Source organism: Crocuta crocuta, unplaced genomic scaffold, assembly GCF_008692635.1.
Source record: "Crocuta crocuta isolate KB4526 unplaced genomic scaffold, BGI_CrCroc_1.0 scaffold172, whole genome shotgun sequence".
Taxonomy (NCBI): domain Eukaryota; kingdom Metazoa; phylum Chordata; class Mammalia; order Carnivora; family Hyaenidae; genus Crocuta; species Crocuta crocuta.
Window position 1 is genome coordinate 3524058 of NW_027528872.1, and position 14912 is coordinate 3538969.

At 41.2% G+C, this 14912-nt stretch overlaps 1 protein-coding gene across 1 annotated transcript in view; it reads left to right on the forward strand.

Annotated features, from left to right (window-relative positions):
- The first annotated feature begins 4127 nt into the window (after positions 1-4127).
- Positions 4128-14912, forward strand: part of PRDM10 (PR/SET domain 10) — a 107803-nt gene continuing 97018 nt past the window's right edge. The window contains exon 1 of the mRNA XM_077756537.1: positions 4128-4158. The gene's annotated coding sequence lies outside the window, so the exon portion shown is untranslated. The remainder of the gene's footprint in view (positions 4159-14912) is intronic.

Here is a 14912-nt window from a genome sequence, read left to right on the forward strand (position 1 = left end):
GTCTCAGTTTTTCAAGTCATTCATTTTTTTAATGTTTATTTTTGAGAGAGGGAGAGTGGGGGAGGGGCAGAGAGAGGGAGACATGATCTGAAGCCAAGCTCTGCCCTGACAGCAGATAGCCCGATGCGGGGCTCAAACCCCTAAGCCAGGAGATCATGACCTGATGATCTAAGCTGAAGTCAAGGCTTAGTCGACTGAACCACCCAGGCACCCCTCTTCAAGTCATTCTTGATCCTTCATCTTGTCAGTTCCATTATCTTATCTATTTGCAAGTTCTGTGGCTTTACCTCCAAACTGTATCTTGTATCCACAAACTTCTCCCACCTACACTGCTTCTACTTTAGTCAAGATCACCAGCATTTCTTGCTTAGAGTCTATTGCAACAGACACCTAACTATCCTCTTTGTCTCTTATTTCTCACCCTTTCACCAACAAGATTAGCTCCGGAGAGCACCAGAATTATCTTACAAATTTTCCCCTCCTGAAAACCTCCAACTACTTTAAACTGCACTTAGAATACAATAACAACACCCATACCACAGCCTTTGAAGCCTTGTATGATGTGCCTGGATCTTGTTATCTCCTCAAGCTTTTTTGTATCACTGTACTCCTTGCCTTGGATTCCAGCCACCTGGGTTTCTTATTGTTTTTAGTGTGTTAGAGTGAAAGCTCCATAAACGCAGGGATTTTTGTGTGGAGTTCTTCCTTTTGTTTATAGTGTTGACAAATCCCAAAGCACCCAGGACATTTCCTGGCATATCGTAAGCATTCAATGAATACTAATTCAGTGGGAGAATGAATGAATATATGCATGCCATGCCGCCCCCCACCCTTATGTTTTTACATTTGCCATTTTCTCAGACTGGAATGTTCTCCAAGATCTTAGCATGGCTGGCTTTTGTTTCCTCCCTCCAAGTTTTTATTTAAATTCTAGTTAGTTAACATACAGTGTAATATTAGTTTCAGATGTAGGATTTTGTGATTCATCACTTACATACAATGCCCAGTGTTCATCACCACATATGCCCTCCTTAATACGCATCACTGTTTGTTTTTTTTTTAATTTTTAATGTTTCTTATTTATTTCTGAGAGAGAGACAACATGAACAGGGGAGGGTCAGAGAGAGAGGGAGACACAGAATCTGAAACAGGCTCCAGGCTCTGAGCTAGCTGTCAGCACAGAGCCTGACGTGGGGCTTGAACCCACAAACTGTGAGATCATGACCTGAGTCGAAGTCGGACGCTTAACTGACTGAGCCACCCAGGCGCCCCTATGCATCACTGTTTAGCCCATCCTCCCTCCCAATTCCCTTCTAGCAACCCTAGAATTATGGAATAAGAACAAGAATTGTGGAATACTTAAACTCCACATATGAGTGAAATCATACGGTATTTCTCTTTCTCTGACAAACTTATTTTGCTTAGCATAATACTCTAGATCCATCCGTGTCATTGCAAATGGCAAGATATTCTTTTATATGGCTGAGGAATATTTTATTGCAACTATATATACCACTTCTTCTTTATCCATTCATCAGTCAATGGACATTTGGGCTCTTTCCATAATTTGGCTATTGCTTTTAGTGCTGCTATAAACATTGGGATGCATGTACTTCTTTGAATCTGTATTTTTGTATCCTTTGGGTCAATACCTAGTAGTACAATCGCTGGATCATAGGGTAGTTCTATTTCTAATTTTTTGATGAACCTCCTGTTTTCCAGAGTGGGGGCTCAGTTTGCATTCTCACCAAGAGTGTAAGCGGTTTCCCCTTTCTCCACATCCTTGTCAATATCTGTTGTTTCCTGTGTTGTTAATTGTAATGGCTGGCTCCTCCCCTCCCCTCATTCCAGTCTTCAGCTCAAATGTTAGTATCTTAAAGACCTCTTTGACACTCTATTTAAATTGCCAGCATTTCCCTCCCTTTTGCTTTTTCCTGTTTTAATTTCTTCACAGCACTTATCATCACCTGGAATTATCTTGTTAATTTTCTTCTGATGCCTCTGCTACATACAGTACATATTCGATAAATACTTATATGCTAAAAGGAGCGAATTTTACTAAGTGTAGATTTAAAATTTAAAATTTATATGAAATGCAGATTCCCGAGTTTCACTCAAGGCCTTCGGAATAAAAAATCTCTGGGGTGGTGTCTCCCTGTAATATGTGTGCACGCTAAAGTTTCAGACCATGTCTTCAAGTCTGTGAGGGTAACTTGTGCTTTGCAGTCCAGATGGTCCCATTCCTCATGGTAACTTACCCTTTTGGTATTCCTTGGTGTCATTTCTGGTCAGCAGACCTTAGTTTGGGACCATTCTAATCCATCAGGTGGCATATAATGTCAAAACTCAAAATGGGGAAAGTTTTCTCTAGAGGTCAAGAGATAGAGTAGTAGATCTGCTGTTCAGCCTCTGGCATTTGTCTGCTTACAGTACTAAAGGGGAACACAGGAATGACTCTCTTAACCAATATAATCTTTGCTAAGGTAACTGACTTCCATGTTCTGTATGTCCAGTGAAGAGTTACTAGTACCTAACTGCATCATCAGGCCCTAAATTATGCTTTCTTCTCAATTAAATTCATCAAGTGTTTAAGGATCGCCTAAATTTTAAGTCCAGCCCGGCCTCCATCTCTGTGAAGGAACAAGACACGGTCTAGTCATCAAGTCGCTTCCAAGGTAATCAACTGTCTTGAAACTTGAAAAACAACAGTGTTTTCCTATTCCTTCCACCTTGTTTCCAGGTTTTTTTGTTCTTGTTTTTAATAAACGAAACAGTGAGGAGGACATTGCTGCCCGCATTTTACAGATTCCCCTCCCCACCAACGGGTGTTTTTACTTCTCAAGTCTTTCGCTTCGGTGTGCTTTCTTCCCCTTCTTGGTTAGCCAATTAATTTAGCAGTTCTGCGTGTCTTAACATCATTAACAGCCTCTATTCTTTTGAGTTCCAGCGTGGGAGGGATTTTTACATGTAAATCTCATTTAGTCTTCAAAACAGTGTAGCAAAGTAGATGTCTTGGATTCGTACACTCCCTGAAGGTCCCAAAGTTCACAGTTTTTTTGAGAGCTAGGTGCCATTCTTACTCAGGGTGTCTAACGAGGACTGGGCATCTTGCTCCAAAGGTTGGGCCCATTCCTGCGCACTTGGTTGCCCTTTCGGGAGGCAATTTTAAGCAATAGTAGGATGTGAAAGCCTGAGGTTAATAAATGATTGAGTTACTGGTTAATTACTGTTGAATCATACTTCGTGTTTCTCATAACCATTTCTTTTTTCAAACTGGGAAGGGGTAAAGGAGAGACGCAGTGAAGGGGTCGAGGGTTTGGCACAGACGCAGTCGCGCGGTTAGAGGTGGCAGGCGCCATCGGCCCCAGAAGGAGCGGCGCTCGGCTCGCGCTGCGCTCCGTGGGCCTGGAGCCCGAGGCCCAGGAAGGCGTTTGCCGACCGGTCGGGGCCCGCGCAGCGTTCGGGGTTGGCGCGTAGCATCCGTACAGCTGAGCCTCCGCAGGCAGGTCGGCTTCAGGTGCAACACTGAGTGGGCGCCAAGCCGGCGCACNNNCGCGCTCCCCCCGCCACATGCCCTGGTGCGGCTTCTTGGGACACCGGGCATCTCGGGGGCGGCGGGGGGGCGGGGTGCTGGCTCGGGCCCTGACGAGTACTCCATCCCCTCTAACCAGGCCACGGAGACTGGACTTTCCCCCACCTCCGCGGCCACGGGACCCTCAGGGCCGGCTTGACCCTGATTCCTGAGAGTCGGCTTTCCTGATTGGCTTAGAGTAAAAACGCAGGCGAGCGCTGCCTGAGACCCGCTCTTTGATTGGGTTTTAAACGAACAGCAGAGCACGAAATAAAGAGGCCTTCAGTCATTGGGCCATTGTGTGAATCTCCTTTTGGCTTTCTCTGCCGCCTGAATAAGCGTCTCAGGATCTTCGTCATGAGTCTTAAATCTGGGCCTGTCAGTTCGCCCCAGCCTTACTCGTCTCTAAGCAGGGCATGGGGTTTACAGAGTTCAACCAATCATATAACGTCGAGATCAGGTTGCCAGGCAGATTATGCTAATAAGGCCCCGCCTTTTATGCTGCTCCCACTCTGCGGCGGGAAGAACCACCTGGAGGTGAGGGGGGGGGGTTGANTGATCTTCCAGCTCCCCTCACCCAACGTCGTGTAAGTACCTAAAGGATTAAGGGAACCGGATAAGCCAGCGTCCAGAGTACCCCATCGACTGGGAGGGTGTTTCGTCTTTGCTTAGTCCCACCCAAAATGGCGCCAAGCTCTTTCCGCGTCTCAGAGCCCGGCCGGGGCCAACCGACCGCGGACCCGGGTGGGGGGGGAAACTGATGGTGGTGGTGGGGGGGAGAAATCCCGGCGGCACCGCCCGATGGTACAGTCCAGCCGGGGCTGGGACAAGGCACCTCANGGTCCCCCCGGGCCCACATTTACAAGTTGGCGTCGCCGGGACCGGGGAGGCTGGGCTTGGAGGGGCGTGGGGATGTCACGTTTGGGTCAGTCTCGGTAAACAGCGTCCTGGGGGGCGCAGGGCGGAGGCCGAGGTCAACCTGCCCGCGGTGTTGCGTGCAGAGGCGTGAGCCGGAGGCCCTTAGCGAGCGGGTTGATGGTGTGTAGTTCCAGCCGATCGTCAGCTTTCGTTAAGCATTTTTAAGTCAGTAGCCAGGTGTTAGGTACTCTACCAAGTAAGATGAACGCAGCGCTGTTGAATTTTGTGTGCGGACGTGTTTAGCCTTGTTTGGAGGATTTGTTGGATTTCAGTTTTCAATCAGTGTTTGTGTACGTTTAAGCATAAGGAGGGCTGGTGTTGATGCTGTCATCGAGGATTAAGTGTGAGACGAGTCCCACCCAGCTCAGCCCTGTGCCTAAGTCTGCGCCATCGTCTGATCAAGTCTTGTCCCCCAAAGTTCTTGATCCTCAACAGTACTTACGTTCATTTAAAACCAACAAAATGACGCGTGACTGTTCTGTGGCCTCTTTGCCTACCCCGTTCCTTGGCCATCACTCCACCGTTTGCAGTAAGCTCTATGAAGGCAGGAAGGTACACTGTTTGCGTACCCTTCTACGCACTAACACCTCCCCCGCCACTCACACCCCACCCCCCCGCACCTTTAGGAACCATACTTAACAGGTTGCCCTAGAATTCAGAAAACAAAATTGCCTTTGTTGGGGGCAAAGCAGTGTTGATTCAAACTGGTACATTTAGAAAGTAACCTCTACACTTTTTTCACGAGTTGCGGTGACATTTACAAAAAATGAGCCATTTTAAAGCGAGCAATTTTATAGTCTACATTTGAAAAATTTCCCCTAAGACATTTCCCCCACCTTCTGACTCCTTAAGAGCAATCAGTTAAGACTGATTCATTCCTTGAGCATCCACTCTCGGCTCTTTGTTTTGCAAGAGTGCAAAACTGCTTTCTGTTTTCCTAAATGAACCATTTTTCAGTTTTCTAATGTTTTGCAGCACAAATACTAATGTGTGCATCAGATATTGTACTGCATACAAGGCAAGGGCCCTGAATGCTTTTTACGTAGATTACGGTGGTATGAATAGCCTGTCAATCCAATATAATTCTAAATTGATTGGCACAGCCTCAGATCCCACTTGTCTAAATTTTTTTCTTCCCAGTTTTAACAATAATACGTGATCGTTGTAGAAAATGCAGAAAAAGCAGAAACAGTATCAAATAAAAATTATTTAAAGTAAAATTACCAGAGATAGTCCCTGCTATTTTTAGTGTGCTTCAAATCTTTTGTGTGTATGGAACATTTTTACAAACTTGGCATCAAGGTATGTGGTTTTTGTATCTAGTTTTGGCTGTTTTTAATGTAGATTGGTACCTTTGCAGTAGTTTTCCCTATTACTTGAAGGGACATCCTCTGGACTGCAAGAATTACAACATTTGAGTCCTTTTACTTTTTACAAAATATCATAATGGGATAAGTTTCTGAATAACAAGCAGAATTGATCAGAGTTGAGAAATACTGAGCTGTCATTTTGGTTTCCTTACTTTTACCCTTTAAGCACTAGTCAGCACATCAACCCTAACTTCATACTTGCATTTGGTAAAAGTGATAAAACTGTTAAACATCTTGTTTGCAGTGTTTTAATGGTTTAGTCAGAGTCTGTTTTAAAATTGAATGCTGATGTACTTCGACCTGTTACCACATAAAATACATAATCTCTAACCCTACCTCTTGCCCAAAGAGTGGAGACACACCCTGTCCAGCAATTTGTATTTTTTTTAACAAGCAGAACTTATTGATTATTGTTTAAATTTATCATAAGTACTTCAATAGATTAGGAAATAAGAATTTGATCTGGTGTCTAGATCTTAAGACCCAGTGAGTTAAGTAAAAGGAAATGGGGGCTCCTTTCAGCTCAGTCCGACTTTAGCTCAGGTCATAATCTCAACAGTTCTGGGGTTCTAGCCACGAATCAGGCTCTCTGCTGTCAGCTCAGAGCCAGGTTCAGGTCCTCTGTCCCCATCTCTCTTGCCCTCTCCCCTGTTTGTGGTCTCTCTCAAAAATACATAAAGCATTAAAAGAAACAAGGAAATATTTGCTTCCACCAAATCTTTGCAAAATGGTACCTCTGAAATTCTCCTTGGATATAGTAGGGAGGAAGGTGAGAGGGGAGCTTCTCACTTCATTATTTGGGTTCTTCTCTGTTGAAGCCTTCCCCTCTCTCTGGCATTTTACTATTTACATGATTTACTTGAATCACTGCTAATTCTTTTTTGTTTTGTTTTGTTTTCAAGGCCACGTCCCTATTTCAAGATTTATGTGGAAGTTTCTGAACAGGCGCCTTTCTAGTTTATTTCCTACAGCTCCTTCTGTGACATTGATACTTCACTATTGGTACTGAAACATTATTTCCATTTCCTTCTGCAAATCCTTCAGAGGTTTACACAGTACCCCTGTAGATTTGAAATTTGTTCAGGTTGTGGAAAGCACCTGGAAGTTTTGTTTGTGTTTGTCTTTTTTTTTTTTTCTTTTTGATGACTTTGAAATAGTTTAGAGATGACTTGGTGGGGGGTGGTGAGGAAACGGAGAGAGAGGGGAGAAATGATGGATAATCCCAAATCACAATTATAGCAAGACTAGTTACAATGTAGAGGAAACAAACACCATAAACTCAATACTGTGCAATACTTTAAGAACCCCAGATAGATTGCTGAAAGGTCAGTATCTGCGAAAATGGTCCATTATTGTTTGTTATTCATTTCCTAGTTGAACTCTTATTTATTTCAACATTAGAATATTGGAGCTACAGGCTCCTTTTCTTGACCCATTTCCTTGGCTTTCTGGGTCTGACTCTTCTGCTTGTGACCCACAGCCTCTTTCCTGTTGTGATCTTTATACACATGTACATATATACATATATATATTTAATTTATTTTTTAAATGTTTATTTATTTTTGAGAGAGGGAGAGGGAGAGAGAGGATCCCAAGGAGGCTCCACACTGTCAGCGCAGATCCTTACGTGGGGCTCGAACTCACCAACCAGGAGATTGTGACCTGTGCTAAAATCAAGACTTGGTCTCTCAATCTGCTGAGTCACCCAGGTGCTCCATGTTGTGATCTTTAGAAGGGATACTCCTGGGGCACCTGATGGCTCAGTCGATTAAATGGCTGACTCTTCATTTCAGCTCAGGTCACGATCCTGGGGTTGTGGAATCAAACCTGTGTCAGTCTGTGTCAGTCTCCACACTCCACACTCAGCTTGGGATTCTCTCCCTCTCTCCCCACCTCTCCTTACTGTGCACCCTCTCTCTCTCTAAAAAACAAAATAGGGAGGGGCAGAGAGAGAGGGACACACAGAATCAGAAGCAGGCTCCAGGCTCTGAGCTGTCAGAACAGAGCCCGACGTGGGGCTTGAACCCATGAACTGTGAGATCATGACCTGAGCTGAAGTTGGATGCTCAATCTACTGAGCCACCCAGGTGCCCCGTAGAGAATTTTTTTTAAGTTTACTTATTTATTTTTAAAAGAGAGAGAGAGATGGAGAGAGGGGGAGGAGCGGAGAGAGAGAGAGGGAGAGAGAGAATACCAAACAGGCTTCTTGCTGTAAGCATGGATCCCGATGCAGGGCTCCGTCCTACAGACATGAGATCATGACCTGAGCTGAAACCAAGAGTCAGACATTTAACTGACTGGGCCACCCAGGTGCCCCTATTTATTTATTTTTTACAATATTTTTATTTATTTTTAGGAGAGAGAGAGAGACAGCGTGAGCAGGGGAGGGTCAGAGAGAGAGGGAGACACAGACTCTGAAATAGGCTCTAGGCTCTGGGCTGGCAGTCAGCACAGAGCCTGACGCGGAGCTCGAACCCACGAACCGCGAGATCATGACCCAAGCAAAAGTCGGACGCTTAACCGACTAAGCCACCCAGGCGCCCCCCTATTTATTTATTTTTAAGCAGTGTCTATTTCCAATGTGGGGCTTGAACTCATGACACAGAGATCAAGAGTCCCATGGTCTCCCAACTGAGCCAGCCAGATGCCCTTAAAATAATGATTATATGTTGAAATGGTAATATGTTGCATATACTAGGTTAAATAAATATATTATTGCACTTAATTTCACCTGTTTTAACTTTTAAAAGATGTAGCTACTTAGAAGATTTAAAATGAGATATGTGGCCTGTATGGCTTGTATGATATTTCTATTGAACTGTGCAGCCTTAGACTTAGTTTGATNTAAGTAGTAGTAAGCCATAATAAGTAATTACTTATTATGTGTTAATTGATACATATTATTACATGTACTTATTACTTATTATGGAATAAGTAATAACATAATGTATTATCTTTTCCTTTCTATAGTTTCATCTAATAGATACTGCTAATATGTACGTGTCTGATTTTTTTTCTTAGTGCTTATGATAGCTCTCTCAGAAGCATTATTGAAGAAAATCTTAAAACTACCTCCAGATAATTGAGTTAACCATTATTGAATTAATATATTCAATTAATCATTTGAACTTCAAATAAAATGAAAATCTGTTGAGCACATGATCCATTAAAAAAAAGTTGAGCTAAGCATAATCAGATTGATTTTCCCAAACTTAGTTTCCTACATACTCATTGATTTTTATAATGTATCACTTTTTTGAAGATTTAAGAAATACTTCCGGGTAAAACTTGAAATTGAGAACATCAAGCTCACAGTTCCTTTTCTCCTATGATTTAGGAAAAGGCCACAATAGTTTGATTTCAGTTGTTGAACATTTTGGACTACCAGCTCATAAGACAATTGTCTTTTTGTTTCTTTTTGGTTTTTAAAAGTAGGTTCAATGCCCAGTGAGGAGCCCAACATGGGGATTGAACTCCCAACCCTGAGATCAAGACCTGAGCTGAGATCAAGAGTTGGATGCTTAACCAACTGAGCCACCTAGGTGCCCCTGAGAAAGCTGTGCTTTTAAACACAAGAGTCATAGCCTACAGATAAAATCATATTCCTTTTACACCTATATTTGAAAACATCGAGAGTTTTGCCCCATCTTACCTTTGTAGAAATATTTCCTTTTACTACCCTGTATGGAGGTTTGATATGGTGTAGCATTGAGCAGCATGGGCTCTGGGGGGAAAGGAACCTAGATTTATAGACTAGATTCACTTGACTCATCTTGGGCCCATTACATAATGTCTGTAAACTTAGTTTATAAAATTGTTAGGCTAATTTCTTAATTATTATTATTTAATTTTTTAAAGTGTTTATTTATATTTGAGAGAGAGAGACAGAGAGCACAAGCCAGGGAGGGGCAGAGAGAGAGGGAGACACAGAATCCGAAGCAGGCTCCTAGCTCTGAGCTGTCAATACAGAACCTGACACAGGGCTTGAACTCACAAGCCATGAGATCATGACCTGAGCCGAAGTCAGACGCTCAACTGACTGAGCCACCCAGGCGTCTTGACTAGTTTCTTAATTATTAATGGGAATAATAATAGTACTACTCTCTTAGTCTCAGTATGAGGATGCTTGTCCTCAATTACTACAATAGTATAAATGGCTCAATAACAAGGCAAATAGTGATCAGTGGGTCGGTATCTGTTAACCGATTTTGGACCCTCTGCTTTAGCCATACTGGTCTCCCTGCTGTCCTTGCAGTATTCTGGAGTTTTCCTTCATGTTTCCAGTCCTTCATTTCTCAAATGGAATGTTTGTCTTCTCCCTGCACATCCCCCCCCGCCTCCCCCACTCCAGCCTCCTTCTCCAGTTCTGCCCATCAAATTCACATCCATCCTTCGAGAGCAGTTGGATGGTAATTTTTTTTTTTTTGGTAAAAAATCAGGGACTAAATATTTGTGGTTTTGTGGGCCATATGGTCCCTGTTACAACTATTCCTTCACCCCTTTTGTGTGAAAGCATGGCTGTGTTCCAATGAAACTTTATTTATCGGCCCTGAAATGTGATGCAATATAACTTTCATGTATTATGAAATACCCTTTTTTTCTAAGTCTTTTCAACTATTTTAAAATGTAGAAACCATTCTTACTACACAGGTTATATCCAAAAGGAGGTGTCAAACCACACTTGGGCTGTAGTTTGTCCACCCCTGTGCTAGAGCAAGTTGAAAGAATGTATTCTTCATTGAGGCCCTATTGACCATCTTACTTGAAAGTGATCCCTTTTGTGTCTGAATGTCCTACAGGATTTTTGTGCTGCTTTGTAATAATAGTACCATTTACTGAGTACTGAATTTGTGTCATGTAGCAAGTATTTGTGCTTATTTCTTGTTTCCTAAACATGTTATAAATTCCGAGAAGTGATGCATACACTTTTTAGCCTCCCTCATCATATAGAATGCAGTACAAGAATGCCTTTTACTAACTGGATTCTAAATGTTTGGAGGAGTAAAGCAATGAATGCAATTAATATTTTCAAAGGGATTTCTGAAGTTTTCTTCCCTTTTTTTCAAAGTTATTTTTTTAAAGTTTATTTTGAGAGTGTGCCAGCATGTGTGAGCATGAGTGGGGGAGGGGCAGAGAGAGAATCCTAAGCAAGTTCTATGCTGTCAACGCAGAGCCCGATGCGAGGCTTGATCTCACGAAGTGCAAGATCATGACGTGAGCTAAAATCAAGAGTCATATGCATAACCAATTGAGCTACCCAGACACCCCATTTTCTTCAAAATTCTTATTTTTGTGTGCAAATCTCTACCATTTTCTTAGAGAAGATTTTGAGGCAGGTCCGTTGGGGCGATTTTCAGTCTTGCTACAAACCATGATGATAGACAGCCTTATTCTCATGTCCTTCTGATGGCAGAAGGCCTTTGAGTAAATGCTGCTTTTGTCTGACCAACTTTGTAGTGTGCTTTCTAAGGAATTCGTTACATTTCATCCTTGATGTGTGACATCGACAGAACCATATTGTAACTACTTTAACAAATGAAAAATAGGATACAATTTTAGTGAATGATTTAAGAGTGGTGGGAGCTAAGGCCAGGAGCAAGGTATGTGGGTCCTCAATCTCAGACAATGGTGTGTATGTTAACAAGATGTCAGTCTCTTACTCATTTATTCATCTTCTCTTGAAGTTGATGAATGACATTATTCTGGATTTTAAGTACTTCATACATTGATAAATATAGGGACATACAACCAGTAGGTATTTAGGACACTCGTTTATATGAGATGTAAGTTTTCTCAACTACATTAAACCTGTCAAATCTCTTCAGAGAGATATGACATAAGTACCAAATGATAATTCTAGAATTACAACTAAATTATGGGGTGCTAGGTTGGTTCAGCCAGTGGAATGTGTGACTCTTGATCTCAAGGTTGTGAATTCAAGCCCCAGGTTGGGGGTAGAGATTACTTAAAAAACAAACAAATCCCAAAACCTAAATTATGTAGCATAAAATGTACTTTGATGAACTTTGTTTTATTAAAAAATTTAAAGAATGTTTACACTCATATTTATATATGAATTATATATGAGTTATCCCAAACTCTAGTTGTCTCATCAAAAAATGATATATTTTTATACATCACTTAAACAATCATGCCTTTTTTTAGATCCATGGTTTTTCACCAGTTATAGACCATAGGAGCTACGGAGCTTCTGGCTGGCTCAGTGAGCAGAGCATGTGACTCTTAGTTTAGAGTTGTGTGTTGGAGTCCCAATTTGAGTGCAGAGATTGTTTTAAAATAAAATCTTTAAAAAAAAAGTATAGGAGATATATTTTAAGTCTAACAAAATATGTATAAAAGACCTTTACAAAAAAGTTTCTAAAATTTTATCAAGTGACTTTAAATGAAGGCTAAATACATGAAGGAGATACACTGGGTCAAGGATTGGAAGATTTGATATTGCAATGTGTCAGTTCTTTGGAAACAGACTTACAGATTTAATATAGTGCCAGCAAATTAAAACAACAACAACAACTAGGTAAGTTGATGGGGTGCCTGGGTGGCTCAGTTGGTTGAGTGACTGACTCTTGATTTTGGCTCAGGTCATAATCCCAGGGTCGTGAGATCCAACCCTGTGTCAGGCTCTGTGCTGAGTGTGGAGCCTGCTTAAAATTCTCTTTCTCTCGATCTCCCTTTGCCCCTATGCCTCTCTCTCTCTCTCTCTCTCTCAAAACAAAACAAAAACAAAAAACTAGACAAATTGATACTAAAATATTTGTTAGCACCCAAGAAAAGGCAAGAGACTCTTAAAAAAGAAAAAAAATAAATTGGAAAAACTTCTCTACTGGAGGTCAGGAAGAGCTATAATAATTAAGACAGTGTAGTATTGGCACCAGGATAGACTAATTGATCAATGGAATGCCATAGGAGTCCAGAAACAGATTCACATGCATTCAGACAATTTATGACCCAGAAAGCATGGCAGTTGAAAAGCAAAACAATAAAGCTTTTAGAAGTTAGTTAATATAATAGAATATATCCATGACCTCAGTATAGGTCTTGAATATTGAATCTGAGATAAGATGTTACCTGCACTGATAGAATAATGGGCAAAAGTCTTGAACAGGCACTTCAGAAAAGGAGATATCCAAATGTCTAATAAACCAATAATAAGGTGTTCAACCTTGTTAATAATTAAGGAAATGCAAACTACAACCAGAGTGCCGTATTCCTGTACACCTAGATTATAGTTGGCAATACCAAATTTTGAAACTGTTGAGCAATAGGAATATTCATACCTGGCTGATGGAAATATAAATTGCTATGACTACTTTGGAAAGCAGTTCGGTATTATCTAGAAAGTAAAACATAAGCAGTCGCTAAAGCCCAACAATTCCAGTGTTAGAGACGTGCATGTACATGAGATAACCAGAAAGTATATTTGGAGTAATTAGTTTTCCTGATATGAGTTGACTCAGTTAACACTGAGTATTTGAGGCTGCTATTTTCTGTTCTGTACGCATAGGTACCTTTTGTTTTGGTACAACTGTGAATTAATGTTATTTATATTTTCCCTTTCTGCTGAAAAGTTTAATACAATCTTCCATCCAATCTGTTATTTAGTTCCTAAAATAATGATGGGCACAAAATTAGCATTTAATAAATACTGTGTTTTTAAAAATTGTTATTTGAATTTTTATAATTTTTATAGCTTTGTAGTTACCTCAGCTCTCTGACCCATTTAAATCTCTTTGTGGGTTTGGTAAATTATAACCTCCTTGGGTTCCTTTGAGATCCAGCCTAGCCTAGTGATTGCATCATCTGGTAGGAGGCCAAGGCGACAGGAGCAGGTCCAAACCAAGTGTGCGTTCTGACAGCCTTGCCTAGGAGGACGCAGGGGAGGAGAGAAGGAAATGATCAAGCTCTGGAGTCAAAGCGATCTGGGTTCAAATCCCACTTACCAGCCTTATGACCTTGGACAAGTACACATTTTTGGTTGTTGTGAAGATTGAAATTGACTAATATTTTTTTAATGTTTACTAATTTTTGAGAGAGAGACAGAATGAGCAGGGGAGGGCCAGGAGAGAGGCAGACACAGAATCTGAAGCAGGCTCCAGGCTCTGAGCTGTCAGCACAGAGCCTGATGCAGGGCTCAAACCCACAAACAGTGAGATCATGACCTGAGGCTGAAGTCGGATTGCCCAATCGACTGAGCCACCCAGCTGCCCTGAAATTGAGTATTTTTTAAGTTTTAATTTTATTTAAAATATTTATTAAAACATTTAAATAGAAAGAAGAGGAAGAGGCTCTGAAGCAAGCTCTGTGCTGACAGCAGAGAGCCTGATGAAGGGCTTGAACTCACAAGCAGTGAGATCATGACCTGAGGCAAAGTCGAAAACTTAACAGATTGAGCCACCCAGGAGCCCCAGTTGAGTATTCTTTTTTTTAAAGACCCATCTCACAATGCCTGGCATGTGATAGATGGCTAAGTAAATGGCAATAGCTATAATTATTACTACTATTCCCTTGGTGTTTACTTACTCAACATTGGATTTCCACAGTATACATTTTCATTAAGATGGACTATGATTATGCCGAATTTTAAAATAAAAAACTGCATCCATTAGGGGATTCTAATTTTGTGGTTTCTGTTAACTACTTCATTGAATTTGCAAATGAATCCAATGTGTTATAATCTACATTTGAATGAAATGGTTCAGCTGAGTGAGAGTAGATATGGCTGCGATTTCTAAACAGGAATGCAGTGCCACTATTTTGTGTCTCTCTATGGAAGTAAATGCTAATCAGGTAGTTTTAAAATTCAGTTTTAATTTGAAATATACACATTTTCTTTTTTGAAATATACATATTTTCTTGTGAAACCTATCAGTTGAGAGAACCCTTGCTTATAGTTAAGAGATATTTATTCCCAAATCAATTGTTTAATTATGAAAATATATTAAAATGCCTTTTAATTGGAAGTAAGACTTTTCTGGATATATCTTCATGATCTAACACTTAACCTGTGGTGATTATAACTTAATAGTTATTAA